The sequence below is a fragment of the Lycium barbarum genome, chromosome 12 (genome assembly GCF_019175385.1).
Source record: "Lycium barbarum isolate Lr01 chromosome 12, ASM1917538v2, whole genome shotgun sequence".
Taxonomy (NCBI): Eukaryota; Viridiplantae; Streptophyta; class Magnoliopsida; order Solanales; family Solanaceae; genus Lycium; species Lycium barbarum.
The window spans coordinates 76,656,130-76,670,873 of NC_083348.1; the positions used below are offsets into that span (position 1 = coordinate 76,656,130).

The 14,744-nt window shown below is 34.1% G+C and overlaps 1 long non-coding RNA gene across 32 annotated transcripts; it reads right to left on the reverse strand.

The window, feature by feature from the left end:
* Window positions 1-921: 921 nt before the first annotated feature.
* On the reverse strand, window positions 922-14,525 carry LOC132621741 (uncharacterized). 32 transcript variants are annotated; one of them, XR_009575677.1, is made up of 14 exons: window positions 14,184-14,524; window positions 13,214-13,330; window positions 11,528-11,588; window positions 10,713-10,788; window positions 10,315-10,391; window positions 8,617-9,971; window positions 8,477-8,518; window positions 8,086-8,208; window positions 7,399-7,985; window positions 7,143-7,281; window positions 6,630-6,739; window positions 4,160-5,412; window positions 1,745-1,816; window positions 990-1,004 (listed from the first exon to the last, which is right to left on the reverse strand). It is a non-coding gene; the product is annotated as an uncharacterized LOC132621741 (long non-coding RNA). The 32 variants fall into 32 exon arrangements; XR_009575678.1 differs by having other exon boundaries at window positions 8,086-8,836; window positions 8,951-9,006; window positions 9,861-9,971; window positions 14,184-14,523; XR_009575675.1 differs by having other exon boundaries at window positions 8,086-8,836; window positions 8,951-9,044; window positions 9,861-9,971; window positions 14,184-14,523.
* Window positions 14,526-14,744: the final 219 nt, after the last annotated feature.

Consider the following 14,744-nt stretch of genomic DNA (forward strand, 5'->3'; position numbering starts at 1 on the left):
TTTTTTTGACATTATTAATTTGCACTATTTTTATGCATATATATATATATTAGAATTATGGGGCCCACAAATTTTTTTGCACTTTTTTTTTTACATGGTTTTTTTTTTAATATGAGATTCACTTTTATATATATATATATATATATATATATATATATATATATATATATATATTGCTTGATTTTGTCAATATGGGATACTATGTTCAAAACACGATTAATATAACATTGTAATTTGTGCTCCATATTTAAAACTTTATTGTATTTCTACTATTAAGAAGAGCTGGTTGGGCTCACATTTTTTTATATATATATATCGCTTGATTTTGTCAATATGAGATACTATGTTCAAAACACGAATATAACATTATAGTTTGTGCTCCGTATTTAAAACTTTATTATATTAGTGTTTGCTACGAATACGCACGTGGCAATGAATCCATCATTATTGACTTAATGAGATATTTTAAAAATTACATGAATATTGTTTGATTTTTTAATATGGGATGCACTTTTTTTTTTACATTATTAATTTGCACTATTTTTTTAATATTAGTTGTTATTTAATATATATGGGGCCCACAATTTAAAAAAAAAAATTGGAACGGATATATATATATACCATAGAATTATGGGGCCCACAATTTTTCTTTTTATATTATTTGTTGTTTAAGATATATGGGTGGGCCCATAATTTTTTTTTAATTAAATTTAAATGCAAGTCCACTGTAAGTCTCTAGTATAGCGAAAACATCATTAGCAACAGAGTTGATCTCAAACACCCATTGTTGAACTCTATGATCCCCAACTTGCTTTTGCTCTGCATCTATGAGGAAAGATTGCATGAACCGCAGCTCACATTGCAGCCACTCCACATCCTCTGTCAGACTTAAACTCAGGCCAACTTCTTGTATGAGGAAATCGCCCAGTTTCTGAACTGCAAGCGACACAATGGCATCTCATTTTCAAGAGTCTTGATATTCTTGATATTTAGTATACTTACATCTGAAAAAAAAAAAAAGATTGGAAGAAAGCTGGAGAAAGAGAAACAGAGACAGAAGCAATAGAGATGAAATGAAGATAAGTTGAAGAAACTGAAGCCGTTGATTGTGAGTTTGATAGAGATGAATACTGCTTTTTGCGTTAGTATCCTTATCTTGGAATGACCAAACCTATCGACAAACATATGTGGTTTTTCACTTCTTTCACTTGAGCACCTAAAGTGGCTCTTGTTCCATTTAGACACTTCAGGTGGGTCATTCTTATTCCACTTAGATACTTTTTGCACCGTTATTGGAGCAAAACTAACACCAGTCGTCTCCTACGTGGATTAAGTGGCCAATTAAATTGTGTCAGCTTATTTAAATTGTGTCAACTCAATTAAATTGTGCCAACTCATTTTAATTGTAAATTCACTAATGTCAACCCAAATGCCGCTAAGTCGTGCGGGCACCTACCATATCCCACCTTGGTAGGAGAACCCTTCCCTTAATCAGTTATACAACGATAATTACTAAGTAAAGAGAAATTAATGAGGAGTCTAACATATATTATAAATACCAAGTGTGAAATTCTCAATTCTAAATACCACCCAAGGAAAATGGTCAGATGTAGTACAAGAGCCACTAATCAACGTGTCTGAATAATACGTGAGTCTCAAAACTAGAAATACTATCTAAAGATCAAAGTAAGACAAGTAGTAAAGAAGGAATCCCAGGAGTGGCGGACTCGTCCAATAAGCTCACCCTAGCAAACTCCGCAGATAGCCTCGGGATCAATGTCGAGGTACAGAAGTGGTACCGATCTCGTACTCTGCACTAAAAAAGAATGCAGCAAGGTAGGGTCAATACAAACAAAAGTACTGGTAGGTATCATAGACCGACAACAACTAGCTAACATATACACAGGAAGAAACTGAAAGATAGACATGCTCGCAATCAAGTACAAGTAGAAATCACAATCCACTATATCAGTCTAAATATAGAAAGACATATACAGAATCCAAGGCATAAAAGAATGATATGAAGAATGAATACGTAACGCAAGGCAATACAATGCAATGCCCGTACACACATGCTATGGCGGTGTAGATCATCGCCCAACAGTCATGACCCATGGGGGACTCGCGAAGTCCACGTACCACTCTCACGATCCCGGTAAGGACCTCGGGCCTCGTTTACTCTCACGATCCCGGTAAGAACCTCGAGCCTCGTGTACTCTCACGATCCCGGTAAGGACCTCGGGCCTTGTGTACTCTTTTCCTTATCATCACTTCCAATCAAGTCACAACACAACCATATAAGGCTACAAGCCAACAGATCAGTCAACAATACCAATCCAGTCCATCCCAACTCCGTACCCGAAAGCGTACATGCTTTGTCCGACAGTATCTAACTATACATATGTTTCGCTAATCGAAGTCTAACCAAAAAGGTAAGCCATAACCTACCTCGAAGCCGAATGAGAGCCACGAACAATCAAACTTGAGCTTTACCCTTCCGGAACGCTCCCGAACTATCGAAATCTAACGATTAAATATTCTATGTTAATAAATTACAATTCCATCCACAAATAGGCTCCCAATTCATAAATTCTCATCTATATATATATATATATATATATATATATATATATATATATATATATATATGTACACATTTTTAGGACTAGGACTCGAAACCTTCAATTACCCCAAAATCTTAATATAGGGTTAACATCTCACTTTCCATGACGCAAATACCACGAATTTAAAGGTGTACATACTATTCAATACATCTAGTATTTAACTACATATAATGCATTATACACTGACTATCAATAGTATTTTATTCAAATACATAAGCAAAAAAAAATGTGTACAAAATTTTATGGCTAAATGAAAATATGGTCACTGAAGTATGGTGCTACAATAATATAAGCAAGATGCAGGATATACAAGGTCATGTTACATAAAACATCATATATGGGTTTACTACGTCACACAGACATAGTACTATCTATTATTGACCCAAAATTGTTACTCCCTCCGTAAAAATTTTAAACCAGTAGAACCCAAGGTAGATAATGAATTCAATCCCCTAAATAGTATTAAAATAATATTTCTCCACAATGGTATATTGCATATACATACTACATGAATTCACTCCCCTAAATAATATTAAAATAATATTTCTCCACAATAGTGCACTGCATATACTTACTACATTGACAAGAATGGTACCGAGTTGCAATGAAGTAATTCAGAATTTTAGTTTGCTACAATGATATCTCAAAAGTAACCCAAGGTACAAATTCACCAAACCACTGGAACTGTTCAAATTCTAGGGCTACTGAGATCTTTTTGCGGTCATTTGTAAAAAAAAAAAAAAAAAGGAGACTAGCCCGAGTAATAATAGCAACAATTAGAAACTATTCATGCATTCACCAACTTTCTGAGTTTACAGTACTGGCCCACTATGAAGTACTATTTAGTCAAACAAACAAAGAAGATGAAAAGCAACCAAACGTGTAGTACTTCATTAGTCAAACTAATGATTTTTTTTTCTTTATAAACCACTACTAGTACAGCAATTTAATTCCATGGTCACGGGAATTGGTTGAATAATTTACCTGCAAACAGTTTTGTTTTTCCTTGTGCAAAGTTCATGCGTAGTGTATTTCCAACTGCCCCTATACCTTTTCTTTTCTATGCAATTAATGAACTAAGACTCCATATATTAGGTCTTCTGCAGATGGGCCACCAAGGAAAAGATATATGGGCCTAGTCGGATTATTTATCACAGTAGCCTCCTTAATTCATTAATTTCAGTAACCACTTTGTCTACTTTAACATTTATCCACTCCATTAAATACTATATTTATCAACTTATACCTTATATGGGTGCAAATAATATTCCTATGAATAAACTATTCACACACGATAAATAAATAAATAAATAAATAAATAATAAACTATTCAAATGTTTCCCCGTCAATTAAATAACCGAGTCACCCATTACCATTACCGCAAGCCATAAACACTAAAATAAGACCACAAAAGGGATGTTTTAGGAATATTAGGTCTAAAATTACTAGACGACCAAATGGGTCGTTACATCAGATACCAATCAAGCAATCGCTCGTCCTCGAGCGAACAAAAGAAACTTGGTGAGAGGTAATACCTGAACCGCCAAATAACTGAGGGTATCTACTCCGCATATCTGCCTCAGTCTCCCAAGTAGCTTCCTCCACCGGACGATCCTTCCATTGAACTTTCACGGAGGCTATTTCTTTGGTCCGCAACTTTCTAACCTGCCTATCTAATATTGCTACAGGTTCTTCCTCATATGACAGATTCTCATCTAGCAACACCGAATCCCAGTGAATAATATAAGACCTGTCTGAATGGTACTTCTTCAACATAGAAACATGAAAAACTGGATAAACACCTGACAGGCCTGGTGGCAAGGCCAACTCATATGCAACCTCGCCAATACGACGAAGGATCTCAAATGGGCCGATATACCTGGGACTCAACTTACCTCTCTTCCCAAATCTCATGACACCCTTCATGGGTGAAACCTTCAACAAGACTTGCTCCCCCACCATAAATAGATTTAGTGTATTAAAGTATCAAAATATTTGGTCAAAATCTCTATACCTATTATTGATACTCTTAGATATTCTATTTCTATAAAGATATATGATTAATCATTATATTACCCAAAAAAAAAAAAAGATAGATGTTATATAGAGGTAATTTTACAAAAAGTGAACTGCTATACAGATGATTAGTATTGTTATAGGTAAAAAAACTGTTATAAATCGAAAAGTAGAATATAACATAAAAAATTGTTTCTGAAAAAAACTTGCCTGTTATAGAAAGGTATGAGGATGACGTTATAAAGAGCTCTGACTATATGCAAAATGAGATCTCATGTAAAAGGATCATAAATTTTTTTTTTGTAAAGGGCTTAAAAACATTTTTGCCTAGTAATAACGAGCAATTTTTGATTGAAAGATCAATAGCAAATAAGTGGTGTTGCATACAAAGTAAACAAATTTGCTATAGTATTGCAAATGAGTGTTTGTGACAAAATTTGTTTCAGCATGTGAACGTCACTAATTCTTATTCATGACACTAGATGGCCCGTGCCCGTGCTGTGCACGGGCGTATGCCCAACATTACTGTTTTGATTATTTGGGCAGTTACAAGAATACTAAAAAGATCCTAACACCAAGAGAATACTTCTACTTGTTTCAGCTTTTAACACTTCATAATATTTACACACTAAGGAACAAAGTTGTACAAGATTGTGAAGTCGTACATTCTTCATCTTCAATGAGAAAACCCATTTACATAAGGAACAAAAGAAGCACCATCTCTTTCGAAAATTGACCACTCCATAAATTAGCTTGACAAAAATATCAGAACCTGCCATTACAAGACATAGGAACGAAATTTGCACTTGTCTACCAAAATGAAAAAAAGAATTTAAGAAATGAGGCAGACACAATGTAAAGCGGGGAGCAAGTAAATTGTGTTCTTCCTGTTGAGGTAAAGAGAAAGACCACGATGCTACTACAAAATAAATAGCTTTTGGAACTGTAAGTAAGTAGAAGGAACCCAATGGGTGCAAAGTTGGCATAACTCTGAGTCTTCTATGTTACCCCTGAAATTAGTTATATTCAGAATTAGCTTACACATAATTCTTTGATCTATCTTTGTCAAACACTTCTCAGAAGTTGAATAACCAGTAAGTTGGTATGGAATTGTTTTCTAAAATTTGTGCAATTAACACAGTAATCACTGCAAGTTCCAAATTCTAATTTACGAAATTGAAGTGCCACTGCAAACTTGATGCTTCTAATGTATAGTACAAGCTTCAAGCTTCTCAATCATGAGTTTTTCTTTTCTAAGATGAAATTACCGTGGTAATCAATATAGCATCAAAAGGATATATCTATTCGTCTCACGAGAAGCAAGGAACAACACAGAAAAATAGATAATACGACAAAGCTCAAATTGTATCTCTGTAGCTCGAAATGAACAGAAACAGTACAACCCATCAGTTGCTCCAAACTCCTCTGTGAATATGGGGAACATTCGATTAACCTCCAGTCATCTACTTCGGGGAAGTTATCTACTTCGAGGAAGTTAGCACATAGACAACTGATAAATAGGAAATCATTTCCTCTTCTTTTTCCTAGTAAGCCACCAAGAGGAAAACAAAGACTTTGACATATTTGAAGTGAATATGATGAACAACATCTCACATTGTTAGATAAATGACAAAGTAGAAAAGATATATTGTTCATATGAACTGAAAGACTTTCATACCATGAGTATATTTTCTTTAACTTGAAGGTAATAGCTTCTGTTCTATCATATATAAACATAATTAACAACATTTAAATAGAAATCTCAATACAAGTTAAAATTCAAGGTCACTAATTTGTTAAGAACTTTTGTTAATTTTTATTACATGTTATGCACAAAGTTAAGAGAAAGTGAGAAAGGAGACATAAAGGTAGATAAAGAATGTTCATGTATCAGGAAAATTAGTCAACACAAGCATGAATATAAAAAACCCATCATAGGTTCAGAATTGATGCTAAGATAAAGCAGGCACAATGGAGAAATTCACTTACTTTGGAAAAATTCATGCCAGCTGGAAGCATGAGCTTTATTTGCATGCTTAAAAGATAACATCAACGTGATTCTCATATGGGAGCTGAAGAGTTTGAACTCCAAAGTGAAGCTGCTCATTGCAATCACAAGTGAAAAAAGAATAATTCACTCATAAGCTAGTATATACATTGCATTACAGACCAAGAACGCAACTTATCTCTAAGTTGTCTTTGTTCAATCACTATACGTAAGCAAATTTAGAGAAAAGAGTCCCAAACTCGTCCAACACATAAATTAATACCCAGAGCAAAAATTAAATTAAAAAAGGATGTACGAAAATGAATCATAAGAACAAGCTTAAGCACAGAATGTGCCTTCACTTATTAAAAAATCATAACATTCTAAATTTACTGTTTCTTCATCCCAGGCTCCTCCAAAATAAAAATAAAAAATAAAAATAGAAGCACCCAGATCATGAAGAAAAAAGTCAACAGGTAAAAGGCTCATCCCAAAAATCAAATAACTTTCTGTACCTTGATTGACAGATTTGGCTAGTGATTAAATAGTGCCTTCTTTATGAAAGACAACAGAGACAAAAGCAGAGGAAGATGTGGCCTCTGAAGTGAGATTTGAGGAATCAATGGAAATTTGAGCAGAATCATAGCCGTGTTCCTTGAATGCAACAAAGAGAAGTCCACAAATATAGAAAAAACAAGTTCTAGTTAGATTTAATGCAATAAGGAAATTTATAAGATTTCTGAAATACATAGGAAATATAGTACCGACTACCTAGTAAGTTTCTGGTACTTTAGCATAGACGTTGCTATGGAAAACCACATGTTGCATACCTGCCAAACTACAAATCATACACAACATAAGTTTTAGTCTATCCTTGCACCAAATAGGCACTACTGAGTAGTCGGTGTCTTGCCAATTAACAACATATCTGGCCTTTCTTTATCATCTGATCCTCTGCTGCATGTTCATAGTCCCCGTCTACAATCATCAGCAAGTCAAGCCTTCTCTCAGTGTGAGAGGCCCCCTGATATACCAAATGTCGTCACATCTCTTGAATTTCTACTACGTCTAAGAACATTGCGTCGGGGTTGCTTGATCAAGACAACTTTTCTCGGTCAGCAATTCCAACCCCATTTTCCTCATCATTAACTTGCAATATAGCTTTTGCTCCGGGACTACAGTTCGACACTTCATCAGTCACCATATTTCATTTAAGACTGGTGATGGAAGCACTTACTTCAGATGGTAGACCGGGCCTCTCACTTTCAGTTAAACTTAATTAAGGTGTGGCGCATTCCTGTAATAACGCCAACTGATCTTCTCATTGAAGAGGCGGAGAAACAATCTGGACCAAGAGACTGAAAATGAAACACCGAAAAAAAAAAAGGAAAAAAAAAAGATTAGTCCTTGTAGATACAAATAAAATAGCACCCAAATTGTGCAGAGACTATGGCTCACCTTCATGATATAGTCCAAGATTGGTTTGTCAGTAATGTTGTTCCCGTCTTGATTACTGACAGTGTATACTATCAGCGGAGGGTAGTTCATCATTTCATGGCTCAATTTACAACGGAAAGTCACCTTTCAAATTGCAGGAGTATAGAAAAACTGTCAAAAGAGAAAAGCTATTGAAAAAGAGTTGATTTAGGTATATTACCAAACACCCTCGATGCATTAGTATGCAAACTGGATATCAATAGCCATGTGTGTGAAATTAAAATTACAAGAAACTACCGAAAGGTACGGAAAAACTACTTATTACGCACTAAAATCCCGCTAGCTAATCGGGTGCAATGAGAAAAGCACTAATAGAAAAACTCAACAGAACTGAATGAAATAATGCACATACCAGAGGCATTTTGGAACTCAAAGATTCTTCATTTATAGAACCCTTTAATAGAAAACTCAATATCAGAAGTATATGTAATACATAATAAATGTAGAAGAAATCATTACACTGAAAAATGGAAAAGAGGAGTATATTATTACTTAAACATCAAAGTTCTCTCGTGTTACGTTGTTGTCTTCTTGTAGCCATTTCCTCATGAATAATATGCCAATTTGCCCCGAACCTGTAGGAACCTCCCACTCCTTTTACTTTATGACAAAGTTCTCTCGTGTTATGTTGTTGTCTTCTTGCAGCCATTTCCTCATGAATAATATACCAATATGCCCCAAACCAGTAGGAACTTTCCACTCCTTTTATATACTATAAATATCGAAATTTCAGTAAATGAAATATCACGTCCATTAGTATTACAATTAAAGTAACCTGAAGAAACTTTTATAGTCTATTGGGGAAGCAAGAATTTCATTCTCTTACCTCTTCATATGAACATGCCTCTGAGCGACAACAGAACATAGTCAACATACTATGACCTTGGTGCCGCATAAACAACGCGGGGGAGTCAATGAATCTATCTCATGAATTAACGAATAATAAAGTAACCTAGTTTTAGAAGTCACATATCACCAGGAAAATACGAAAACAGAAAAAACAAATTTCATTTATACAATGAAAATAGAGAGGCTAGCAAGGAGTTCAAATATCAAAGTACTACATTTGATCACCATTAAGTTCACAAACATATTAGAAGGATCACCCGGATGCACATTTTTACTGAGCTAGATATCAAATAAAAGCAGAAAAATCAATGAAATTAATCATGTAGACCTTACTATTTAAATAGATTCACCAGACAAAGAGATAGGACGAACTTTCAGCTAATGATGAATTCTTGACAAAGCAACATTACTAATTGTAGCACAATCAAAATGTAGGACACCATGAAAGAATTATCCATAATCATTTTCTTCATGAAAAGCTTCATTCTTTTAGATACAAATGAATTTGAAAATAGATTCCCAATAAAGGATACGCCGCATAACATCTTTCAAATAATCTATTTTTGTGTATCAAAAGTTATGGCCTTGCAAAAGGAAAGATATTTATGTTAAAGTCACCTATGGGGTTAGGCATATCGTCCTTAACTGCACAAAGTTCTTCCCTTTTAATTAGATTTTTTTGCCAAGATGGCAACTGATGTGGCTAGTGTAGAAGCGTTCAAACAGTAAAAACAACACACATATACTTGAATCAGAATCTACCCATAAAAAATTAAAAAGGGGAAAAATCATATACTTGTAAACAAAAAAACTGCTTATACATTGAATTAAAAAGAAAAATAAAGCATAAATGCAAAAATAATAGAGCCAATGGTTTATATCCTCACCAAGATAGAATATTTGAAAATTTAGCAGGACTGAGAAATATTTTCTTCCTCCATATTCAATTTTATCTCACCGATCAGGATGCATGTGAATTTTGGAGAGAGTATCTATAGCTGCATTACATACACAGAAAACCCGGAGGATAATTAAACAATACAAACGAACAAAGCAGAATACCAGAGAAAAGATAGATAGGAAAATGAGAAAAGATAGTAGAGGTTGTCCAGAACTCATCCAAACACATCTTAAAATAATTTTTTCCCATTAGAAATCATTTTAACAAAAGAAAATATGTTCCTTGATCCAACCATCCTATACCCCGCCTATCTCCAGCATCATAAATCTCAAAAATACACCGCCCGCCTATTCTTTTTGTAAAGTAAACACACACGAGGTAGCTGATCAGTTTACCAGCTATCATATAACACGAAAAGTTTATTAGTTTCAAATCCTTACCACTCAGCCTTCTTGTTCCATACAAACTACTTCAGCAAAATACTCAAATGTTTCCTCCAAGTCTAATTCAACCAAGCCTATATGAATGACATAACAGTAGAATATTAGTTTGTAACCAGGTCCGAAAAGAGAGGGAAAAAGGAAAAGATCCAAAATAAGTAGCTGATGCAATAAATAGAGTATGCCCTAATCTTTCTCAACACCATTACATAGGAGATATCATGACTTATTACTATCTTTCAATGAAGGATTTATTTTCAGGGATTCGATGAGCATCTATTGCTTCAACTGATATCCACATTCTTCACAGATATTCATTTTTGTTTCCAAATTTTCTTATAATTTAATCCATAACAATTTTCGCATTGAACCCACAAATGCTTGTATTTTTGAGTTACCTCTCATTACTGCAAATAAGAGGAGTCAGGCAAATATCATCAAACATCTTGGGTGCATAATCCACTTCAATGATTACTACAAATAATCACATCATTAAAAAAAAACAAAGGGAGAGAAAGTGAGAGAACTGGGAATTAAAGACACTTAGTATTACCACGTAGACAAAAATAAAAAAAATAATAAAAAAAACATATAGAAGAAGAAATCCCATCTTGTAAATCAAGTAAAAGGAACATAACAATCTGCTCCCCGTGGTTCTCTGGAAGCGCCAAAAAAAACGTAGATTATAGCTCTAAGTTTAGTTACTTGACTTTTGAGGAATTATAATTTATTATAGTGAAGTTAGCAAGGTGAAGTTCCCGCACAAGAACAAGAACTTTTTATATAAGGTAAAGTTATATATATGTGTGTCAAAGCTGGAATAGACTGCAAAAGAACAAGGATTAGCTTAACTGGAATTGTTTTTTACTAATAGAAAAACCCAGGCTCGTGGTACCGCGGTTAGCAAATATAGCAAATGCGTTGGCATATTCCTCCATTTTCTCCAGATGAACAGCACTTTGTAAACAATTTAGAAGAAAAATAGTCATTCACTATAGAATGTTAGGGTAAATTTGTACAATCATAAGCATAGTATATCATTAGAACTACTTCCTAGAGAAGAGCATGTCATGCCACTAATATAGATCCTTTGGAACATTGCACAAAAATAAGCTAACTTACTTCTCATATTTAAATAGACAAGTGCGTTTAAAAAATGTAACTTGATGTTCCCTACTAATTAAGAATATGGACATGGAAACTGTGAACTTACCTCAAGGGTATTTGGAGAGAGAGATTAAAGAAGAGAAAAAAAGGAGAGTCCTCCTGAGCCCCTGCCAAAGCAAGATATGGGTTAGGTTTACAGAGAGAGATCAATGAGAGAAAATAAACTTCAACAAAACAAACTTCAATTTAATTTTCAATTTCAAAATTAAGAGATATTACCAACATGCAACACTTGAGGAATCAAAAACTAACCAGAAATGAGTAAGAACAGATGGAGAAGCTGGCATGGATATACGAAACAAACTCCTAGAGAGAACTGAAGCAAAAGGGGTGAGAGAGAGGGAGAGTGATGAAAGAGCAGAAGCAAAAGTGAAGAAGAAATTTCTAGAATGAACGAACGGACGCGTGTTTACTGAGAATGGACGCAGTCAAGTTACCAATTCGCCCATACACTAACTCAAATTTATCAAAATACCCTTCGTCTACCTTAAGTACAGCAATATACGGGCCATAAAAATTAAAAGTGAGCTGTCGGGACTTGCTTTCCCAGTAAATATTTTTACAAACAATACAGTACGTCACAGAATGTTGGATCCAAAAAAAAAGTGACATCCATTTGAATAATATTAATGTCAAGATTCACGCCTTAGTCATAATATCGCATAACAGAGTTATTGAGGATAAGTTGTAATATATATTTATACAAAGAATAACGAAAAGCAAGTTATTGCTGACCATTTCGTTTCCAATGGGGTAGTTTGCTCCGATTTTGTTTCATCTTTAACAATTTACCTTGTCCAGTTGGTAATTCTTTTTATTTATCAGAGCAAAAGAAGGATTTTCTTCATCATTGCAACAAAAAAATTCTTTCTTTTGCTGCATTCGATAATGTCAGTTGAGATTGGCATGAGAGAGAATGAAGAATGTTTCTTTTTCAACGTATTACAGAATATGAATTAATTTCACTAAGTATGTTGCCGTTGTTGTTCGGCAAATGATTTTTTTGCTTGGTATCTGAACAGTTTATGAGTAAGCCGACTTTGAATATCTGGCAATGGCAGGGACTCCTTGGGAAAAAATATTGAGCTTTTTGCAAGTTCAACCGTGTAGTACAACAACAACATGCCCAGTGTAATCCCACAAGTGTGGTCAAGTTCAATCGTGTAGTAGACATGTATAAATTGTTTAACTTTAATGATAGTAGAACCATTAGATGCTGTTAGTTGAAATTTTGTTTATAGCCAGAATTTATACCTTTTATGAGGCAAAATATATCCAGAATTTGTACCTTAATTGGAGTTATATGATAAATATCATCTGCAGCAAGGGATAATAGCTCGTTCACCCATAATTATCCAATTATTCAGCCGGAGGCATCTTGAAGATCATATCAAACTTGTAATAGTATATGATAAACACTATTTTGATAGGAAGATAAAGATCCTTGTACTAAATTAGTATTAATATGACTATAAAATTAGATCAAAACATACCCTGGATTCAACACCTTTTGTTGATTGCATTTTCACATAATAACTTACTCTTCTGATTGGACTTCTTTTTTTGTTTGCAGTTACATATTAAAACGTAAATATACTGGAGCTCATCTGCAATTGAAATTTTAACCTCAATGGAGAAGGTATATCTATGTGTTAGGAACATGAAACTAAGGATTATCCTAATAAATACTTAAATGCCAAATTATAAAATATGTGATACACATTGTACTTACGTCCGACTGTGATTGAACATTTGAATCTTCATCTACTGGAAACAAGGATGAGAGGTCCAAATTCCGATGTACCCCTAGTGGGTGAAAGAGATAAGCATTTCTTTATTTTTCATGACCCTGTCCATGGCAAAAACACAACTTTTGAAATTAATGATAAGAAAGAAACAAACACAATAAACGTAAGAGTAACGTACATCATGCATATAGTTGCAGACATTGTGAATCAATACCTCCTATAGCCATTATATATTCTTGTTTTTTATTTCGTGAAGATAAAAGAATGGTCATTTATATCTTTCATTCAATTTCTGAATGTTAAGTTAATGCAATAAATTAGTTTTCAATTAAGAAACACAAGCACATGTAAAAAGCGTTTTATGAAGAAGACATAAATATATATATTTGATAGTGTAGATTATCAGAACTCTTGGAAGTTCTGCTATTTATTGGTTGATGCTCACAAGAATAGGTCAATTTCCATAACGAAATTGACAAAATTTAGTCATTGAATAAAAACATGCATGTATAAAATGGGCTCAGCCAATTTACTCAATCAAAAAATCCAAAAAAAAAATGATAGTATGAAATTAGCAGTTAGTATTCGTCCACATCAAGAAAAGGTAATAAAGGAAAAATAATGTAGTTGAAAAAACGAAAAAGATTTTTATAACAATCCCATGAAAGCTATCCACTATAACCCAAAATAAGTAAGACAAAAAAGTTGAAAAATTAGCATTCATTCACCCAAATCAATCAAAACCCATAAAAGTAAAGAGATTTACCGAAGCTGAAACCAACTGAAAGCTAATCTACTCTTCCTGCTATTATCTAAAACATGCAATTTATTCCCAAATCCCAAAAGAAGGAATTCCATAATAAAAAATGCTTGGAAGAGCCATGGAAGTCGAAGAGTAAAGATACACTTTTGTTGTTAAGTTCTGAAGAATAGATAGAGCAAGGGTTGCAGTACCAAGGTTCAGATGATGAACGCCCACCGTCCGTTGGTCCGTCGATAATAATAGAGACCCATAGCTTCATATAAATCTGATGTTTTTGGCCTCTCCATTGCTGTTATCAGACAGAACTTGGGTTCGAGACATGAAATTTCGGTGTGTTTAGAGATGGAGACCCAGAGCTTCACAAGCCTCCATTTGTTGTTTGACCGGGAGATGGCACAAGAAAGTTCCGGAAGAAACGGGCATGAAATGTGAAATGGAATGAAAAAGTGGAAGCCAATTAGTTGTCAGCGTACAAATGACGATTTTACCCTTCGTCGTACCCAAACTCTCACTTATTAATAGTTTTAGTTTTAGTTTTAGTTTAAATATATAGTTATAAATAATGAGCTGAACTCGCCAGCCAGAGTTGGAGGAGGAGGCTTGCTGGAGAGCTTAGCCGATTCAAAGATCAATTGGGCTTCTACATGACATTCTTTAAGTAGGCTATAAAGTCAAGCAAAATTCCTACTAAAATAAAGTAAGATGGCACAAGGTATCTCAAGTTTAAATGAACACTTTCACACTTGCAATTG